The sequence below is a fragment of the Danio rerio genome, chromosome 3 (genome assembly GCF_049306965.1).
Source record: "Danio rerio strain Tuebingen ecotype United States chromosome 3, GRCz12tu, whole genome shotgun sequence".
Taxonomy (NCBI): Eukaryota; Metazoa; Chordata; class Actinopteri; order Cypriniformes; family Danionidae; genus Danio; species Danio rerio.
The window spans coordinates 7802227-7820409 of record NC_133178.1 but is presented as its reverse complement, the minus strand read 5'-3'; the positions used below and the strand labels follow the sequence as shown (position 1 = coordinate 7820409).

The 18183-nt window shown below is 35.4% G+C and overlaps 1 protein-coding gene across 2 annotated transcripts in view; it reads left to right on the top strand.

Annotated features, from left to right (window-relative positions):
• Positions 1-18183, top strand: part of LOC101883776 (uncharacterized) — a 191970-nt gene that overhangs the window by 119862 nt on the left and 53925 nt on the right. For both annotated transcript variants that reach the window (XM_073944112.1, XM_073944111.1), the window contains exon 2: positions 16397-16490. The gene's annotated coding sequence lies outside the window, so the exon portion shown is untranslated. The remainder of the gene's footprint in view (positions 1-16396; positions 16491-18183) is intronic.

The window sequence follows — 18183 nt, the reverse complement described above, 5'->3', positions numbered from 1 at the left end:
GCAATGTGTGCTCATGCTTCACTTGAAGGAAATCATGTTATTTTTTCATAAATCTCACTTTGATTATACAGAGCTACTCAGCTAACATGAAAACGACGGTCATATTTCCTAGTTCCTCTGAAAGGCCCGCCCTTAAGTGACTCTGATTGGTCATCGTCATAATGTGCTGCGATTCGCGAATCGGCTCCACGTCACGCCCATAAAAGCACGCGCTTTTCTGCTGTGTAAACAATCAGCCAACCTCCTGCCTGCTCTCTAAAATAAAATCTGACAAGTGACAAGTGTAACGAGTGAAAATGGAGTGCGGCTCCTTTAAAAGACCTCGTCTTTGTATGTGTCTCTATGTGTGTGTGAATGTTATCTGCGTCTATGTGTGTGTGTGTGTGTGTGTGCATGTGTGAACTTTCTGTAACAAGCGCATGTGCATGGGACTTTCTTTTTCTTTTTTTCTGATGCTCGGATTAAATTATTTTCTGTAATATATCGTGACAGAAGAATAAAGCACAAGATGTGGGATGCGACCTGTGTGAGCCTTGATTCATTATTCTGCTGCTAACACGAGTCAGATAAGCTATCCTGTATTTTTTTTAACTCTATGCGTTACACGACGTCTTTCATATATATCCGGAATATGCAGATGCAAGTAATATGAATCATTCACATCTCTTTTGCGACTTCATTATCTGTGATTTGAAACGCATAAAAAAAGCTGCCTGAAGTCAATCAATGCAGTCGCGCGCGCACACACATAAGAGACACGAAAGTGCTGGTGGAGTGTGTGTTTACAGCAGTTTGACTGATACATATGAATTTGTAGCTAAATCGTTTGCCTGTAAAGCAACATTTCGCATTGTTTACATCGTTACTACAGCATACCGTTAATGCTAGACACTGTCATGATCAATTTTAGCAAATAAAAACACTTACAGGTTGTAGCTCACAGCTTCTGCTTTGAGATTTTAGCAGAATCCAGCACTGAACTGTGAGAGATTCTGGAGCTGTTTTGTCAAATCATGTTTGCTGTGTATTTTATGATTCTCTGGAACATAATTAATATTGAACTGTAAGCACTTCTGTCTTTGTGGCGTGTCCTGTGGAAGCCCAAATACAGAAATAGACGAAGCTCTGTGGGAACAGCAGCGTTTAGACGCATTTTTAGCTTCGTCTCTGCTATAACATTACAGTGCCTCTGGCTACGTCCCTTACCTGCGCAGTTTGGATGCGCGGTAAACGAACCTTTGTGATCTCACAGGGGGCGGAAGTATTTTTGTAGTCCCCAAATTTCATTCATTGTAGGCTTTGCTAAGCTAACTGCTAAGCGGTCTCCCTTTGCATTGAACTTAGAACTTTTTTACATTCAGAGATGCTGTGTATGTTCACACAGCTACATTACACATCAACTAAAGGTTAAAATATGATATCATAGTGGACCAGCCCTTTAAATGATACCATCAATACAACTGATTATATAGAATGTACCCTTATATACTTAGTGCTTGCTTCTCTATATCTAACTTTATCGAAATAGTTCACAACTTTATATATATATATATATATATATATATATATATATATATATATATATATATATATATATATATGTATATGTATGTATGTGTATGTATGTATATATATATATATATATATATATATATATTTATATATATATATATATATATATATACACACACATATATATATATATATATATATATATATATATATATATATATATAAATTTCAAGATCGGCTTATTTTTGTGTATTAAAGCTCCAGTTAAATCCATGCATGTCATCATGTGCTGCTTTTACAGATGGGTCTGCACTGCAGTGAGTCTTGCATAAGAGTATTGAGTTGGCCGACGCACAACTGCACTCTTCTGGGGAATTGAACCTGTAACCTTTGTGTTTGCTGAACCGAGCCATTAGGCCAGCGCTTCCCCTCCAGAAGCCTCTTATCTCCATACGATTTGTTCCTTGTTTCAGATTCCCATTTGTGCCTGAAGGCGTCACCTATAGTGAAGACCGAATGTCTGGAGCAGGCCACAGGAGACATATGATTCTCATTGTGAGCATGAAAGGCGTCTATACGTCTGTTTTTTTTTTTCCCCGTCTTTTGTACGTCTGGGGAGCGGCGGATTGGGTGGGCGGACCCGCTTGTGTCGTGATCCCCTTCTCATCCATGTGGTGTTGCTTTATGCAACCGTGGGTATGGATTCATTGTAGTGAAATTGAAACTTCGTGACATGTCATTGTTATAAACTCTATAAATAATTTGTTTCGCCCCGAAGAGCCATCGCAACTTCAGAGGTGCCCAATTGGCGGAGACGAGGCTCTGTTTTGACCCAGTTTGACCATGTTGAAGCGTTTTCCCTTCATATTTCTCATTTTAACTCTAGATGCTTGTCAACACGTCACTTCGTCTGTTTTTTTAACTCTCGTGTGAAGTTGGGGATGTTTTCATCCATTCTGGGGGGATGTTAGAGCCTTAAACATTCTCTGTTTCAGCAAATGAAATGATTTTTGGTGACAAATCTTATTTTGACACATATTTTGGGAAAATGCTTTGAAAATGTTAAAAACTCAACAATATACTACAAATGGACTGCCCTTTCATTATGTTCGGGGCTGTTTTTACCAATTTGACTTCCATTAATATGACTTTTTTTATAGCAAAGCCATGACAGCATATCATCATGCTTTCTTGATTGTTGCTGGCTTACCTTGTTGGGAAAAGGTCATATGTTTTTATTTTTTACTGTTGATCATGAGTTGTAGCGCAAAAACAAAATCCTTTTTTGGCTTTTATATTGAGTATTTTGTCTGTGTGTGTGTGTGTGTGTGTGTGTGTGTGTGTGTGTGTGTGTGTGTGTGTGTGTGTGTGTGTATGTGTGTGTGGCCTTTGTGCACTTACCTTGATGTGTCTGAGAAAATCTAAATAAGCAGCTCAACTTTTAGAACATAGTAAACAGTACACTGTTAAAAATTGACTGTTAAAAAACAGTAAAGAACTGGCAGCAAGTTATCATAAATTTAATTATATATTGCTGTTGGTGAAATTACAGTAGTCTACTGTTGACTAAAAAAAACAAAGAACTGGCAGCAAGGTTGCCAGCAAGTAACATACTGTTATAATTAACAGTATCTTACTGAAGGTCAAAATTACAGTAGTTGACTTTTTACTTAAATGACTGTAAAGTCATAAAATAAAACAGTAAAGAACTGGCAGCAAGGTTGCCAGCAAGTAAATGTTAAAATTAGCAGTATCTTACTGTCGGTTGAAATTACAGTAGTCTACTGTTTACAAAAATGAAAAAAAAAAAAAAAAAGACAGTAAACACCTGGCACCAAAGTAACTGTTACAATGAACAGTATGTTACTGTTGGTGGATATTACAGTAGTTGACTGTTTACAAAAAATAAAGAACTGGCAGCAAGATTGCCAGCAAGTAACTGTAAAATTAGTGGTATATTGTTGTTTGTGTAATTACTGTAGTCTACTCTTTCTTTAAAAAAATAAAATAAAACAGTAAAGAACTGGCAGCAAGGTTGCCAGCAAGTAAATGTTAAAACTAGCAGTATCTTACTGTCAGTTGAAATTACAGTAGTCTACTGTTTACAAAAAAAACAACAAAAAAAAAAACAGTAAAGACCTGGCACCAAAGTAACTGTTACAATGAACAGTATGTTACTGTTGGTGGATATTACAGTAGTTGACTGTTTACAAAAAATAAAGAACTGGCAGCAAGATTGCCAGCAAGTTACTGTAAAATTAATGACATATTGTTGTTGGTGAAATTACTGTAGTCTACTCTCTCTTAAAAAAAAAAAAAACAGTGAAGAACTAGCAGCAAGGTTGCCAGCAAGTAAATGTTAAAACTAGCAGTATCTTACTGTCGGTTGAAATTACAGTAGTCTACTGTTTACAAAAAAAAAAAAAAAAAACAGTAAAGACCTGGCACCAAAGTAACTGTTACAATGAACAGTATGTTACTGTTGGTGGATATTACAGTAGTTGACTGTTTACAAAAAATAAAGAACTGACAGCAAGATTGCCAGCAAGTTACTGTAAAATTAATGACATCTTACTGTTGGTGGAAATTACAGTAGTCTACTGTTTACTAAAAAAACAACAACAAAAAAAACAGTAAAGACCTGGCACCAAAGTAACTGTTACAATGAACAGTATGTTACTGTTGGTGGATATTACAGTAGTTGACTGTTTACAAAAAATAAAGAACTGGCAGCAAGATTGCCAGCAAGTTACTGTAAAATTAATGACATCTTACTGTTGGTGGAAATTACAGTAGTCTACTGTTTACTAAAAAAAACAGTAAAGAACTGGCAGCAATATTAATTGTAATTGTTAAAATTAACGACATCTTACTGTAGGTCAAAATTACAGTAGTTGACTGTTTACCTAAAAAAGGTTGGCAGCAGGTAATTGTTCAAATTAAAGGAATCTTACTGTTGGTCAAAATGACAGCAGCCTACTGTTTACTTAAAAAAAACAGTAAATAACTGGCTGCAAGCTTGCCTGCAAGTAACTGTTAAAGTTAACTATATGTTACTGTTGGTCGAATTAACAGTAGTCTACTGTTTTCTGAAAAAAACAAAAACTGTAAAGAACTGGCAGCAAGGTTGCCAGCTAGTAGCTGTTAAAATTAATAGTATCTCACTGTAGGTAAAAATTACTGTAGTCTACTGTTTACTGAAAAACAAACAATAAAGAACCTGCAGCAAGATTGCCAGCAAGTTACTGTTATAATGAACAGTATGTCACTGCTGGTGGAAATTAAAGTAGTCTACTGTTTACTAAAAAACAGTAAAGAGCTGGCAGCAAGATTGCCAGCAAGAAACTGTAAAGGAAACTGCAAAGCTGTCTACTGTGTTTTCAAACACAGCATAAAGCTGTTTCTACATTCAAAGTAAATTACCTAAAAAGGCAAAGACAGTTACATTTCCCTTTATCTGATTTAATAAATTGAATTGTTTTATATTACACACAGTGTTTTATTGCAGTGTATAAATGTTTGTTTTGAAATAGAGGCTGAAAAAGGTAACGAAAATAAAACAAGCATTGAAGTATTGTTTCAAAACAGACCTGTTTTTTAATGTTCCAAAAACAAAAAGGAATCAGATAACTGAAATATCAGATATTTAAGTGGAAGAATTGGTGAAAACAGAAATAATCATAAAATCTTCCATGTATTTGTGCACACACACTATAATCTGCTGTTTTACTCTATAGAACTCAATGTAAAAGCCAGATCAACAAAAAAAAAAGACAAATTTTGAAGTATTTTCAACAATGGTTGATTATATGATGGCTTTGCGATTAAAAAAATAAAAGGTAATTAAAATGGAGTTCAATGGGGCAAAAACAGCCCTGAACATAACGAAAGGGTAGTCAATTTAAGCAATACTCAAGGGCTAAACATGTATAAACATGATGAATCAATTTCGCAATGTCTTTTCACCGTGCTTGCTTTTGAAAGGGTGTTAGATAATCATTCCTTGTAGCCTTTGCTATCTCTCTTGTCATCGCCGCCAGCTAGCTCGCTTGCTAGCGTGCATCTGTCAGTGAGCTTATATTTCCACCTTATCCCGAAGACTACAGCTGGCCCGCTCTTAACGCTCATTGTATATAAACCGCAGGTGCTTTTTTCCACCCCGCATGGGATAAAGAGTCCGATTCATGCTAGTTGTCACTACACTTTGCGCTCCTGCCTTTTGCAACCCTGACCTCTGCACGTAGCGCATCTGATTTCCTTGGTGGAGAATGCAAATTGGTCTTCTCCCACCACTGGGTTAATTGGGGTCTTGTGAAACGTCCGCGGTTGATGCTGTGCCAGACATATTTTGCTTTTTGAATTATTTCAAAAATGGCCATTTGTTGCGTTTGATGCATGTTGGAGGTTTGAGGAGTGCTGGGTATTTCTGGTACCTGGTATGCAAGGCCAGTGTCTTTTTGATGTTGGAGATCTTTTTGAAGCAAATCTTGCTTAGATATCCAGGTATGTGCATTCTTTGATTAGCTGTAGAGGCAACTCAGTCTGTATCTTTTTGGTCATTTGATTTAACTTTTGGAAACCCATATTTAATAACAAAAAACAAAATTATTAGATTTTTGTCTTTAAGTTTGTTCGTTTGTTTTTAGTTTCTGATTTGTCAGGGGTCGCCACAGCGGAATGAACCACCAATTTCGCTGGCATTTCAAGAGTTCACACTTAGCTGATAATCAATAAAGCGTAATTGGCATGCTGTCCTGGGAGAGAGCCCTGAGCTCGTAATATCCTCAAGCCCGGGGCTCCCTCCTGTTATAAGGGCAAGAGAGGGGAGTTCGAGCTCAGGTAGGTCTCGAGAACTCCCCTGCTTGTCGCAGTGTTCATTCATTCATTCATTTTCTTGTCGGCTTAGTCCCTTTATTAATCTGGGGTCGCCACAGCGGAATGAACCACCAACTTATCCAGCAAGTTTTTATGCAGCGGATGCCCTTCCAGCCGCAACCCATGTCTGGGAAACATCTTCACATACACACACACACGTGGGAAACCCACGCGATCACGAGGAGAACATGTGAACTTCGCACAGAAACACCAACCAGCCCGATAGGAGGTTGGAACAGCAATGTTCTTGCTGTGAGGTAACAATGCTAGTCACTGAGCCACTGTGTTGCCCCATAAAAAAGGGGAAGTAGGGGTGGAGGGGGGAAAGCTTCAAGATGAAGATAACTGGAGTGAAAAACTCAAGCTATTTATAATGCTTCTGTAATTATCTAATAGGGCAGATTATGGAGCTAATGAGGAGCTAGCCGTGTTTATTATAAGCACGTGATCCTCTCGAAATTAGTTATAAATAAACCACACATGTTCTATGAAAATTAAAGTACGATTGTGTTGTTTTGTTGTTGTGTTCGTTTGTGTCATTTCTCGAATAACAAAATATAGAACAAAATTTTATATTCCAAGACCGGATACGCATTTACGTTAACGCACTTCTACCACACGCATGGGCTATAGGCTATTACTATTTTCCCTAAATTACGTTGCTATAACCAGGTTTTTTTTATTTTTATTTTTTCAAATGATGTTTAGTAGAGCAAAGAAATTTTCACAGTACGTCTGATAATATTTTTTTTCATCTGGCGAAGGTCTTATTCTTTTATTTCGACTAGAATAAAAGCAGTTTTAAATTTTTTAAACACCCTTTTAGGGTCAAAATCATTAGCCCCTTTAAGCTATATATTTTTTTCAATAGTCTACAGAAAAAACCATCGTTATACAATAACTTGCCTAATTACTAATTAACATAGTTAAACCTTTAAATGTCACTTTAAGCTGTACAGAAGTGTCGTGAAAAATATCTAGTCAACCATTATTTACTGTTATCATCGCAAAGATAAAATAAATCAGTTATTAGAAATGAGTTATTAAAACTATTATGTTTGGAAATGTGTTGAGAAAATCTACTCTTTGTTAAACAGAAACTGTGGAAAAAAATAAACAGTAGGCTAATAATTCAAGGGGGCTAATAATTCTGACTTCAACTATATGTATTGATTTAGTTGTTACGTTGCATTGCTGTTACAATACATTTAGTTGTTTCAGGCTTTGATGTTATGCAAAATTTGCGATGCTTCACTGAACACAGTTTGTAGAATTGATAAAACCAAAGTCTAACACCTGATCACAAATCATTAATTGATGAATATTCATTTAGAATTATTTCGACAAGTCATTCCACCATGTTATCGTTCCACATTTAAATAAAATTAATTCATTTTAAAGATGCTTCACAACCATGATACGCATCCAGTTTTTCTTCAAGAGTGTAATATCGGACATCTGTATACAAATGTAGTTAATAAACTGGAAAAAGTCTCCGCTTGCCTCTAGACTACACTCTACAAAGCAATACACATCTGTTTCTAAAAAAACATTGAATGATTAAAATATAAACGGACCCTACATATCATTGACAGTGATGGAGTCATAAACTGAGTTTTATTCTTGCTTCTTAAAGAGGCTTCATGCATACAAAATAATGCTTTCTATTATGCATCTCAACGATAACTGCTACATTAAACTTTTTTAAAATTAGAAGTTTTATCGTATTTTGTGATGATTTTTTTTGCATTTGTTAATGCTTTTGCATTGCAATATGGGAGTTTGATCTCCAACAACTTTTGATGTTGAAAATACTTTTATTGACTTTTTAAAAATTGATTAGTTAGTCTTACAAACTACAGTATAAAAATCTGGTAAAACTGCTAGTTATTTTCCACGCGTCCAAAATTGTCTACTTTCCTCCATCCATCCATCCATCTTTTATTCACCTTCATTCTCCCATCCATCCATGCATCTATTGTTTCTTCACCTTCATCCATCATCCATCCATTGATTATTGACCTTTATCCATCCATCCATGCATCTTTCAATTTTTCACCTCCATTTATCATTTATTCACCTTTAATCTTTCATCCATCAGTCCATCCATCCATCGTCCGTCTGTCCGTCAATCTATCCATCCACCCTTGATTTATTCACATCCATCCATTCATCCATCATTTATTCACATCCATCCGTCCATTCATCCATCCATCCATTGTTTATTCACCTTCATTCTTCCATCCATCCATCCATCCATCCATTGTTTATTCACCTTCATTCATCCATTCATCCATCCATCCATCTATTGGTTGTTCACCTTCATCCATCATCCACCCATTGTTTATTTACCTTCATCCGTCCAATCGTCCATCCATCCATCCATCCATGCATCTATCCATTATTCTCCTCCTTATTCACCTTCATTCTTCCATCCATCTGTCCCTCTATCCATCCATTGTTTATTCACATCCATCTGTCCATCCATCCACCCGTCCATCCATCCATTCTTTATTCCCATCCATCCATCCATCCATTGTCTATTCCCATCCATCCATCCATCCATCCATCCATCCATTTATTCACATTTATCCATCCATCTATCCATCCATTGTTTATTCATATCCATCCATCCATCCATCCATCTATCCAAAAATGTCTACCTTGTCTACTAAAATGTTTTCTTCCAATCATCTGTCCCTCTGTCCCTCCAACCATCAATCCATCCATCCATCCATCCATCCATCCATCCATCCATCCATCCATCCATCTAACCTTTGTTTATACACCTTCGTCCATCTGTCCATCCATCTATGCATAATATCTTCTAATCTATCCGTCCATCCATCCATTGTTCATTCATATTCATATGTCCATCCATCTGTCCATCCATCCATCCATGCATAATTTCTTTACATCCATCCGTCCATCCATCCATTGTTCATTCATATTCATCTGTCCATCCATCCATTCATCCATCCATCCATCCATCCATCCATTGTTTATTCACATCCATCCGTCTATCCATCCATCCATTTATTCACATCTATCCATCTATCCATTCATCCATCCATCCATCCATTGTTTAGTCACGTCCATCCAACTGTCTGTTCATCCATCCATCCATCCATCCATCCATCCATCCATCCATCCGTCAATCCAAAAATGTTTACCTTGTCTACTAAAATGTCTACTTCCAACCATCAGTCCGTCTGTCATTCTAACCATTCTTCCATCCATCCATCCATTCATCCATTCACCCATTGTTTATTCATATCCGTCCATCCATCCGTCTGCCTCTCTGTCCATGCATCCATCCACATCTACTGCCTTAAACAGAACAGTTGAATCTAAAGTAAACAGAGCTGAGATCAAGGTCCTAAAATAAATAAACTGAAAACACCCATTAAAATGCTGGCTTCCACACAATGCCTTCATGTTGTCCCAACACAAATTGATTAATTTAACTTAATAGTTATTCCAAAAAAAAAAAACCTTATGATATATGTTGCTTCAGCTTATTTTAAATAAGTAGTTTGAACAAGACGCAAAATTAAAATTTTCAGTGTATTATTTCTTATTCATTTTATTGCTCAGCCATTTACTGCGTTTAGGATGTATAGTTGGCATATATGTGGGGTTTGTTGTATAAGCATTTAGTGTATCATTTATTTGTATTGTATATCTTAAAGAGTTTTCCCTCACAGGGATCAATAAAGTTTTCTAATCTAATGTCAGATGAGCTCAATGTTTGTAGTTCACATGGGAAAAAATGTGGACATGCATTAAAACCCAGTTTCAAAGTGTCTTTCAGGCAGTTGTTGGGTAAATCTTTTGTTTTTAGAAAGAGGTGTCGCGCAAATGCCCTTTGAAAAGAAAAAAACAGGGCTGGTACAACAAACGTTTGTGGTTCAGTCTCAAAGCAAATGGAATGTTAATGAGATCAAACTCCAGTTTAGCAAGACATTGAAGACACATTCTGTCAAAGTTACTTGGGGTTTTAAAAAATCTGGAAAACAGGCAAGACAAAAGGACAAGTAATGAACCAGTTTTTGGAAGGACTGCAGGCTTAGGGATTTATGTTGCTCAGTTATTATTGTTTTTTTGTAAATTAGGTGGAATTTTCTGTAATATTTTATTTATTTATTTATTTATTTATTTATTTATTTATTTATTTTGTATTTATTTTTTTTTATTTATGCTATTATTTATTGACATGTTATTTATTTTATTTATTCATTTGTATTATTAATTTGTTTATTTTTTATTTAAATTGTATTTATTTATTTTTATTTGTTTTTATTAATTAATTTATTTAATACATTTTTATGCCTTTATTTATTGATATTTTATTTATTATTTTTTATTTGTTAATTATTAATTTATTTTATTTTTTTATTATTCATTTATTTATTTAATACATTTAATACATTATTTATGAATTTATTCATTGACAATTTGTTTTTGTATTTATTCATTTATGTAATTTATTTATTTATTTATTCATTTATTTAAATTGTATTTATTTTATTTAGTTTTAGAAATTTATTTATTTAATACATCTTTATTTATGCATTTACTGACATTTTATTTGTTATTTATTTATTTATTTTATTTTGTATTTATTTATTTTTTTTTAAATTATGCGTTAATTGACATTTTATTTATTTTTTTAATGTAATTCATTTTTTAGTTTTATTAATTTTTTTATTTATTACATTTTTATTTATGCATTTATTTATGGACGTTTTATTTTGTATTTATTCATTTATGTTCTTTGTTTTTTTAAACTGTATTTATTTATTTTATTTTATTTTGAATTTATTAATTTATCTATTTAATACGTTATATTAATGCATTTATTTATCAACATTTTATTTAATTGTTTGGCTATATATACATACATATATATATATATATATATATATATATATATATATATATATATATATGCATTTATTTATATAATTTATTTATTCAAATTGTAATTATCTATTTGTTTATTATTTTTTTTCGTTTTTTATTTTTTTCTGTATTTTATTTTTATTATTCACACAATAAGTTATTTATTTACTGATTGATTGATTTATTGATTGATTTATTGATTGATTGATTTACAAATTGGTCTCAGATTTTTTTGTACTAAAATTAAATACAAATACACAATCATTCAAATGTTTGGGGTAGGTACAATTTCTTTATACACAATCTCAGAGAGACTAGATGCATGTCACTGATGAGAAGATGACCGGTGCCTACTGTATAATGACTGAAATCGCCAAATGGACTTAACAAACAATCACTAAATGCACTACAGAATGTTACGTTTACACATCCCTGCACAAATTGCATTTAAACACGTCATACTTTCACAGCATAATACTTAGTCCTCCCTACTTCAGAGTATGTTTGAAAGGTTGACACATGGTTTGAGTAACATTTACAACAGATACTTTTACTCTTCCTGACTTCCTGTTGGGTTTGAGATTTTGCTCCAAGAGACTTTTTTGTATTGGCATGTTTGATGTGTGTGCCAATTTTCGTACGTGTGCGTGAAACGAAGCTTGGGAGCGCATAGGTGGCGCTGTTGAGCCAGTTTGCTTCACCCACTTCCGAAACCCTATAATAAATGTACATTTTTACCACTTCTGGCAAGTGTGCAAAATTTTCGAACATGTTTAGACCCTCAAAATCGCGATTCATTCTAGAAAATAAGAAGAATGGAGCAATTCCAATAGGGCCTACACACCGTTTCGGTGCTCGGATCCCTAAAAATAAAATAAAATTGGCAATTTAAGGCACAAACATTATTGAAGTCAACACTTGAGAGTCGTTTTAAGCTGGAGGAACATCTCAAGTTCAATTTCAATTTCACCTTTATCTGGTAGAATCGATCAAGACATGTTTTAGATGTGAAATGATCTGAATAATCAGGCTCTGAACATCTGTAACTCTGGAAGTGTGTGCTTCTTTTCTTTGCGATGTAAAATCAAAGCCGACGCAGTCAGTTCACACGCAGCCCAGGAATTCACAGCAATTAACCCTTGAGCGTCGCATGTAAATATGAGCGCTGGAGGCCGTTGGTCTTTCACACACACACACAGTGGGCTCCCGCTTCTTTGTTCTGTCGGGCCCCTGGACTGTTGCCATGGCGACGCTGCTGGCTGCACCTCACTATAATGGCTGGCGTGTGAGCTGTCAATCACTCCATCCTCCCCCCGTAACACACACACATATACAACACACACACTGGTTCACTTTCACCTGCACAGGCTTTGCTTTAAAAGACTCCTTTCTTTCCTTCTGTGAGATAAAGTGTACTTTTTTTTTTTGATTTCAAAATACTTTTTTTTTTGAGGGTTTTTTGTCCATTTTTGCTACCAGCTAAAGGCATGAGTAAAACAGACTTCAGATTTATAACTGTGTTAATTAAAACTACATATTATCTAGATGTTATAATGGTTCCATTTTCATTCATTCATTTTCTTTTCAGCTTAGTCCCTTTATTAATCAGAGGTCGCCAACTTATCCAGCACATGTTTTATGCAGCGAATGCCCTTCCAGCCGCAACCCAACACTGGGAAACACCTATACACTCTTGCATTCACACTCATACACTACGGCCAATTTAGTTAATCAATTCACCTATAGCGCATTTATTTGAACTGTGGGGGAAACCGGAGCACCCGGAGGAAAACCACATCAACACAGGGAGAACATGAGGCTATCGTGCTACCCACTGCGTTATATATTACCTATTTAAATATATTTATATAATATCATATAATAATATATACAGTTAATAAATAAAAGAAATGACTTTACGCAATTGTCAGATTTAGGTGCTTGATGCATGCAAATTGGTGCATGTTTTCTTAGGCATTGCTTCATTTGCATATTTTTCTTTCAACTTTGAAGTACTGTGACTTTTATTTGGTACTGTTTTTGGAATGTACTCTTCGTTTAAAAATATTCATGGCAGAATTAAAATAGAATATACATTTTATTGTGCATGTAAAGGACACATCTGTAATTCTGTGCCATCTAGTAGTGGCTTTTATCAGTGTGTGTGTGTGTGTGTGTGTGTGTGTGTGTAGGGCTGCTTGATATGGGATAAATTAGACATTACGTTATTATGTTAATTAGTTTATTAGTCTGATAATTAATTAGTCTAATACGTCAGTTCGTTTTTTCTGCAATATATATTTTGCGACATGAATACAGTTTCACCAGATGACTTTAATAGCGTTATTTGGAAACAGTTATTTAATTTAGACTGATTGAGATGTTATAAGTTTATATAATATTTAACAGAGCAAAGATAAACAGTGCTGTTATGCTTTTTTTTTTACAGAAACTAAAAAAATGATCAAATGTAAAACGACACGCTCTCCATGATGTGGAAAACTTTCAAAAATTACTTTTATTGACTTTTTAAAAAATAGTTTGAACTGATATATTGACATCCAAGAATCCATCCAACCGCCCACCCACCAACCATGCATCCATCCATCCATCCATCCAAACACCCACCCACCCATTTGTCCATCTGTCAGTCCATCCAATCATCCATCCATCCAAGAATCCATCCAACCACCCACCTGTCCTTATATCCATCCTTCCATCTACTCACCCATGCATCCATACATCTATTCCTCCATCCAACCATGCATCCATCCATCCATCCGTCCAAACACCCACCCACCCATTTGTCCGTCTGTCAGTCCATCCAATCATCCATCCATCCAAGAATCCAACCACCCACCTGTCCTTATATCCATCCTTCCATCTACTTACCCATGCATCCATACATCTATTCCTCCATCCAACCATGCATCCATCCATCCATCCGTCCAAACACCCACCCACCCATTTGTCCGTCTGTCAGTCCATCCAATCATCCATCCATCCAAGAATCCATCCAACCACCCACCTGTCCTTATATCCATCCTTCCATCTACTTACCCATGCATCCATACATCTATTCCTCCATCCAACCATCCGTCCAAACACCCACCCACCCATTTGTCCGTCTGTCAGTCCATCCAATCATCCATCCATCCAAGAATCCATCCAACCTCCCACCTGTCCATCCGTCCATCTGTCCGGCCCACCGGGATTGGATTAGCCAATCGGGGCCTGAACTACACTGCTAACGTTTCTTGTAAACTACACAGTATTTAACTCTAATATGAACTGTATTTACTGTAGGACAGTTATGCGGTAAGTTGCATTGTGAAAATGACTATATATTAAACATTGCATGTATACAGTTAAAGTCAGAATTATTAGACCCCCTTTGATTTTATTTATTTATTGATTTATTTTTAAATATTTTCCAAATGTTGTTTAACAGATTCAGGAAATGTTCACGGTGTGTCTGATACATTTTTTTCTGCTGGAGAAAGTCTTATTTGTTTTATTTCGGCTAGAATAAAAGCAGTTTTTAATTTTTAAAAAAAACATTTTAAGGTCAAAATTATTAGCCCCTTTAAGCTATTTGTTTTTCAGTAGTCTACAGAACAAACCATTATTATACAATAACTTGCCTAATTACCATAACCTGCCTAGTTAACCTAATTAAACTAGTTAAGCCTTTAAATGTCACTTTAAGCTGTATAGAAGTGTCTTGAAAAATATCAAGTCAAATATTATTTACTGTCATAATGGCACAGACAAAATAAATCAGTTATTAGAAATAAGTTATTAAAACTATTATGTTTAGAAATGTGTTGAGAAAATCTGTCCGTTAAACAGAAATTGGGGGAAAAAATAAACAGGGGGGCTAATAATTCTGACTTCAACTGTACATGCAATTCAGGAAACACAAATACAGCAAGATAAATGGTGCTTTAAATGTAAATGCTGTATTTTTTTGGCTGTCATTGATTTACAGGAAATTACTGGTGAACTGCTGCCTTGTTACCTTAAATTCTACAGAAATCCACAGTGTATATGGTATTTTGTAAGATGCTTTGGTTCCCATTTGTAGGATGTTACTCCTGTTATTTAATCTCAGAGTAGCTGGATTTGTGTGCAGGATCTAAATGCATGCTCTATTATGTAACTGAATAATTCTGATTACCGTATATTACAGTTCAAATCACTGTTGTATTTCAGACATTTGTCAGGTCCTCAAAATGCTCCTGTGTGTAGCACTGGTTTCTCACACATCTCATCTGAAGCCTTCTGTTGTCTTTTGATGTGATTTCTGACCATTGTTGCTGTGAAATAACTCGAATCATTCAGCGTAGTGATATGGAGCTGTAAACCTGCTGGAACTACTTTAGCTGAGCGTTATCTGAAAATAACTGCACATTATAGATGCTCATCAGCCAATCAGAATTGAGCATTCAACAGCCCTGTAGTGTAAGGAACAATAATTTAATTAGCATCCCAGTAACAGCAGTGCGTGCTTGTGTGTGTGTGTGTGTGTGTGTGTGTGTGTGTGTGTGTGACCATGTTCGTCTCTCTGCTTTGCTGTGTTCAAACAGGACACACTGAGACAGGGACAGAAAGGTCTTCACAATGTCCCCGGGGGGTCATTTTCTCATTTTCACCCTGGTAAATGGGATACAGCCTCATTAGAGAGAGCGGCTGAAGGGGAAAAAAGCTGTTAGTCTCAGAAATAAAGAGGAAAAGCTGTTATTAAGGTGGTACCTTATCAAATTTTCACGCTTTGGACTTCAGGGGTTCATATTGGTACCTTGGAGGTACATATTAATACTTAAAGAATCCATATTGGTTTTCTAAAGAGTCTGTTTGGGCCTGATCTGTAGCTTAAAACATGTATTTTTCCATTGTTCTGGGTTGAAATCGTAGATTACGTTCACTCAGATATGCGGTCTTTGTGGTAATCTGGCTGCAGATAATGTCCCTCAAGTACACGCTTGACATCTGACCTCCTCCTGAAGCCAGACGTGCTGTTCCCGAGGCCGTGTGTCGTTTATGTCAGCCTCTAGATAAACCTCCATCGCTGAATGAAGCTTTCATGTGTGTGTTACACCAGCAGGAGAAGCTACTGACTGATGGAAGGCCAAACACGCGCTGGAAAAGACGCCAGCGCTCCAATTATCAGCGAGGTGTGAAGACGCAGAGCTGAGGTGAGAGCTGGAGCTTTAACAACACGCACTGCTGGAGGTGCTAAATGCTGCTGCGCACACACACAGAGGTTAGTCTTTGTGAATTGTGGGGACATTGCATAGGTTTCTAGTGCATGTACACACATTCAAATACACTTTCTTACAGGCGCACACATATTTCCCCCCACACACAAATACAAACACACGCAAAAGCACTTTCTCGCACACACACATAAATGCGTTCTCACGCATACACAAACACACACACAAACTGTACACATACATAAACGCACACAAATAGAACTTTAGTTAAAAGTCAAGTTTACATACAATAAGATTATTATGCCTCTGATAAAGCTCAGATGATGTTGCCAAGGTTTTGGAAGATTCTGATTGGCTAATTGACAACATTTGAGTTAATTGGAGGCACAAATGTAGAATAGTATTACAGGAAAACCTCAAACACACTGCTTCCTTGTGTGACAACATGGGAAAATCAACAAGCCAGAACCAACAAAAAAGGCAGATTACAATTTGCTACATTACACTGGGAAAAAGACTCATGTTTGGAGACATGTCCTGTGGTCTGATGGAACTAAGATTGAACTGTTTGGCCAAAGTGATCAGTGTTACCTTTTGAGGACAAAGGGGAAAGCTTATGCATCGTTTCCACTGACTGGTACAGTGCGGTACGGTTCGGTTCGGTATGGGTCACCTTTATCAGGCTTGCGTTTCCACCACAAAGGGTACTCTTTTGGTGGGCGTGGTGTATGACAAAGTTTATAATAAATAATTTTTCGAATAAATGTCTACAGTAAAGCTGTACGGGTCGCTCACGTATCATAATGAGCAGCACTACTCACAAAACTGATGCTTTACACATAAATACACTGTTAGACATTTCAAAGGGTTTTTACAGTAACTTACTGGAAACACTGTTGCCAGTAAGTTACTGTATTTTAGATTTACAGTATACAACTGTAAATCCGTTTACAGCATGTTACTGTAGTGTCTGAAAATGGTTAACTACTGTAAAAACCTAAGTTAACAGTTAGCTACTGTAAACCTTTTAATTTTGTCCTAAATATTTTATAATATAATTTTATTAATATTATTTTAATACTATAGACCTAAAAAAGACACAATTACAAAATATTAACAAAATAAACACTCTTTATTTAAAACATTGGAGATGCTTAAAACAAGCTTAAAAATGTGTAAAAACATTACATTTCAATCATTCAAAATATTTTATTTTAAGAAAAAAAAACATTGAAAATGAAAAAGCACATTAACATACATGTACAAATCTAATTTAAGTGTCTGACCTGCATATTGTTGAGAAGAAAAACCCCAATTGTACTAAGTACTACTGACATTAAACCAGACACAATTACAAAATATTCCATTCTTTAAAACATTAATAATGCTTAAAGCATTTAAGGAAAATGTGTGACAATTACATTAAGCAATAAAATCAACACATTAAAAATAAATAAATCACACAAAGCACTAGAACATACATGTACAATAAAAATTTAAACTTCTGAATTGCATATTGTTGGAAAAATAAATATTTGTAACTATTAGCCGACTCAGAAACAACACAACTTTAAAATATTACTAATTTATTACTAATAAATGTTGAGTCAAATGCTCAACAAGGTCTGAATTCACATATTCAAATGCAGTTCATCTTTATTTCTATTGCACT